Source organism: Nelumbo lutea, chromosome 1, assembly GCF_056320005.1.
Source record: "Nelumbo lutea isolate HS-2025 chromosome 1, American lotus-T2T, whole genome shotgun sequence".
Lineage (NCBI taxonomy): Eukaryota > Viridiplantae > Streptophyta > Magnoliopsida > Proteales > Nelumbonaceae > Nelumbo > Nelumbo lutea.
In genome coordinates this window covers 168318097-168323264 of record NC_142684.1, presented here as the reverse complement: position 1 = coordinate 168323264, position 5168 = coordinate 168318097, and positions in this window count along the sequence as shown.

Sequence of the window (5168 nt, the reverse complement as noted above, 5' to 3'; positions counted from 1 at the left end):
TGTTTATGTAATCAAATTTGGATTGGCAAGTTGTATTTCATTAATAATAAAAACAAAAAGATACGAAAATAAAAAATACATAAAGTTTATAAAAAATTTCGGATACAATATTACTATCACTGTCATCATTTAAAATTGTCACAAGCAAAAGACGTACGCACTTACTAGTTGCTAAAAGAAATCACCCATATTCAGCCTTTTCGAGCGAAGAATAAGATGATTTAGCTTTTCATGTGCCCAAATGTGGTCATGATCAAAATGAGAGTGGAAGAAAATCAACAAAAATTAATTAAGATGGCTTAGAAATTAAAAATACCTCCAAAACACAAGTTATTTCTGTGGATAGCAGTTAGAGGATTTATTCCTACTAAGTCATATTTGACGAGAGTTGGTATACTGGTAAAGAATAGTTGTTCTTTCCATGGTATGGAATAAGAGCATATTTTACATTTTTTATCTGATGCCCATTTTCAATAGTTGTATTGTTTGTTTCTATTGATGGTCTTGGAATTTTGGGGACTAAATTTGGCACTTTTCATGACTTTTAAATTTGTTTTAGGCTAATGTCATTCAAAAGATTTTGGTGAGTACATGTTGAGTAAGTTGGTCATTAACTCACCCAACTAGGTGGTGAAAATACTAAACAATTTATGTTGGAAATAGGCCATTCACATCCTGAACATGTGGATTCACTCCCTGAGTTAGTTGGACCCTGTCATGGAGGGGTGATTCTGAGTATTGGCATTTCCTGTGGTATATGCTTTTATAATTCTAACAAAGAGTTTTTATATGTTGCATGAACTGTAGTGGCAAAGCTTCTTGCTATTTGGGAGGGTCTATCATTTGCAAAGGAAAAGGGTTGCATTTTTGTGTTAAAATTATTTGATGCTAAAGCAGTGGCAGATTTTTTAGATGTTGGCTATCCTCCTTTATGTTGGGAGGTTTCTCACTAGGTGGACAACATTAAATCTTTAACTATTTATTTTGCTAATGTTAAGTTTAGCTTTTTTGCCTTGGGAGTTAAATCAAGTTGCCCATTCTAAAGCTTTTGTTTTGAAGATATTTGGTAGTGATTTTGTAATTTGAGATAGCCCGCCTATATAGACTTTGTTTCCTTTTGTGGTTATTAGTATAGTTTAGTAATAAAAAAACAAGCATCGAATCAAAACATTAACATGTTGCCTGTAATAAAATTGCATATAAATTGCCATAAAAAAATCAATTGCCAATTTCACTCAAAATCCACAATACCTTTTTACTTTTATATGGTGCCAATATCAATTGCCATAAAAAAATCCATCATCAAATTGGTATATCACACATTACAAATGTATTATTGTGTTACATAAAATTCAAACTAATACCTTAAACATTTTATGTTTAAATAATTTATGCCAAATAGGATTTAACTTGAATGATCATTTAAATGTCTAGTGAGCACAAATACATCTCAAAGCATTGTGTTTATGCTTTGTGTATAAATGGCATTTCATCTTCAAACACTAGGTGTTGAAACATCGATGATACCAAACACTACTCAAGTACTTCAACACTAGCGCATGGCATTGTCATTGGTTCTACTACACAATTATAATGTTCAATTAATCCAAATTCCATTGAATAAATAGTACATGTATGTTTTTTTAAATATTTTTAAAACGAAAATTATCATTTTTTCTTATTTTTGGATGCCATTTTGTCTTATTGCTTTATTTTCCATCATCCATTTGGTTGTTGTGATAGGAATGAGAAATTAGAATATTCCCATTAGACTTTCCTTTTTCTTGCATCTGTTTTATGAGACAGGATGAAAAAAAACATGGGATGCACCTTCTCAAAAGTTGGAATGTAGGGTTATGTTGAAATAGTGCGACCCTAGTGAAAAAACAAACAAAAAAAATCTGATAACAAAATATGAGGCTCTCTCATCTTGGAATTTAGACTCATTCTCTCACCCCTCCCTACCTTGACAATGACTACATTTTTTTATCATGTTTTAGGCGATCAAGGTAATACCAGATCCATAACCTTTAAACCACAATGGTTCTTTTCTACCATATTCTGTGTATTGTCATCCTTATTTCACCGGCAATCATTCATTGTCATTCTTTGGTTAGATGCCATTGTTTTCAGCTTTCAGGAGTTGTTGTTTTACAAGTTTACATGTTTAAATTGTAGATCTAGCATATGCTTTCTTGTGTGTGTGTAGAATTCAAAACAATTTTTTAATTGTGTCATTGATGTTTTAAATTGGGTATATTTTTTTTTTAAATCTATCATTATAGGCATTGATCTCTTTGATTTTAGTAAATATTATTGTCAATGTTTCCGTTTTCTTTGATTCATTTGAGGTAGTTTGGAAAATGGCTTTATGGTTGGAGAGTTCCCTTAATGGATCCCTAAGTCTCTAAGCGAGGATGATCATGCTTTGGTTGTTTTTTCTTTGTTTTTTTCCTTGCTTACTTTTTGTTTGCTTTGTTAGACAATGTTTGCCCTTAGCTTCAATCAAATTAATGTACACAAACATTTATTAGTTAATAAATAGAGTGCGTTATTGTTTTATATTTACATAGGTATGTTTATGGGAATTATTCTTTAAACTAGACATTTATGAGCCTCATTCTAATTTAGAATGCTCTCAGCCATTTGATAAGTTGGGGGAGTTTATCTTGATAAGGTTGACATCGGTGTGCTACCAATTTGGTAGAACAACTTGTCTTAGCTACTAAAGTTAGACCCCAAGCACAATTGACGGGTGTTTAGAAGAAACACTGAATCACGACCAATTTCCAGTTATGCCCTGAACCTTAGAGATGGATGGGCAAAATTAGAAAACTGCACTTAATCCCAGACTTAATTATGATACTACACTAGGTTTTGGATTGAATTGTCTCTAATGTGCCAAAAAATGAAATCCACCAATCGTCAAATATCTAGGCATATTGGGACAGTTTGGGGAATTACCTAAGTGAGAGATCATAGTGATAGGACTAATCCCTTTGTTAGATAAAGTGAATATTATGATTTACACTCTCTCTGATGAAAACCTAAACTATCGACATTGGATTTCAACTGTATTTGAATTTTTATTTACAAAATATATATATGTTATATTACTATTTTCAGAAAATGGTTTGCAAAATCTTTTAATCTTGGGATCTGAGCAGAGAGTGTGACACTGCATTTCGTAGTCAAGAAATAGGTCATTTCCTATGGGTAGTGTTTTGATGATTATGGTCGAGAGATTAGATGTAAGAGATCATTACAGAATTGATTATTTGATGAGCTTTATTTTACATAAGTCCATTATCATTGGGTCCTCATAGGTGGTTGAACCCAATGATCACTCCCCTAAGCAATGAATTCATCATAGAGACCTTTATGGGTTCCACAACGTGCAATATACAGGCCTAAAGTTACCATACAACACATTGGGATGTGAACCATTAGAGAAAATGTGCCTAAGGCCCATTACTAATATGATTAATTAAGTGAGACAACTTAAGTTGTCAACTCATGTTCTTCATCTGATTGTTAAAATGGGTTTTGCAAAACCCATTTTTGTTTTTTTTTTAATTTTTTGTTTCTTTGCTTTATCTCCCATTCTTCAAATACATTACTTAATCTCTTAAGTAGATGAAAAATATTATTTTCAAGCATACAATGTTGGAGAATGTTCGTATGTTGAGGTTTTCTACAACTGATGTGACAAATGTGAAATGCCTTTTTAATCGAAGCAATCTGTAAGTATGGGTGGTGTTTTTCATAGTTTGTTTTTCTATCCTTTTGGCTTGTTTAATGGATTGCTTCTTAACAAAAAAAAAATTCCAAATATATGACTTGCTTAAGTAATATGATGTATATGCCTCGTATGTTGTGGGTATCAAACTACATACTCAATGTCTTCAATAGTTGATGATGGGTTGGTGGAAATGAAAAATATCGTGTACTCATAGCACAAGTATAAAGTTTTGAAGCAAGAGAGCTAAGGATGAAAAATGAAGATAGAACTCAAGTTGGACACATGGATCAAGCATAGTTATTTGGTTTGTCCCTTGTTCAAGTTGCCAAAAGCAAAACACGAAAGAAAAGAGAATGATAGCAAAAAGAGTAGTATAGGGATAAATGAAGGAATGAGTCAGTGAACAAAAGAAGCTAAAATGAAAGAGAGAGGGGGGGTCACTGGACTATGCTATGCTTGATTGCCTTCATCAACTGCATCTGATCAACGGAATAAAATACAATGAAAGAGACATACATAATGTGAAAAAAGAATAAATGGGAATGGGAAGGGAGAAGAGGAGAATAAGATGAAGGAGAAAAGATAATGGAAGGAAGAAATGACATGATAAAGGTAAAGGGAAAATAAGACTATAAATAAAAAATGGAGGGAAATTAGAAGAAATGAGAAATGAAGGATAATAAGAAATGATGATAGACAAAAAAAAGGGGGGAAAGGGGGTGCATATGATGTTTTAAAAACCTTGAAATGCCCATTTTATTTAATTACAAGAGGATTTCACCATTTTTTTGTTAACGTTAGTAAAAACATGGACACATAGACACACAAACATACACAATACCTTGGGGGATCATAGACTAGTAGGAGGTGTCTATCTTAAAATGGAAGGCTCTTTCAAAGTACCTTGGGCTCCCGATATGATGGGTCAACACATACCAATTAGAGATGCTTAACTTAAAATGACTGTAAATCTTGTTTAATAGAGGCCAAAGGGGAAGATCATGAGACATGAGTGGATTCACGATCCTTAACAGAAAGTGATGAGGTTATGCAACTGAAATAGTTAGCCCTATGCACCTATGTGATTTTCCACATTTTCATAGACATGAATAATGTCTCCATTCATGAGACAGAGGAAAATCTTAGAGATGAACAAATGGAAATGAAACATATATAAAAGTTTAATTTACGATATGCAACATGAAACAGTAACTAGGTCATAAACTAATTACTCGTGCAATTTGTCAGAAATAGAACATAGACCATTCACTAAGTTGTTAGATGATAACAAATTCAAATGACATAATTACATGAACTGGATTCGCAACCTTAACTTGTTGTTCATTTTTGAAAAATTAGACAAAGTTTCCAACGAAAAGACATCAAAATGTCCCGATGAAAGAGCTTCTGAGGCTATAAAAAATGA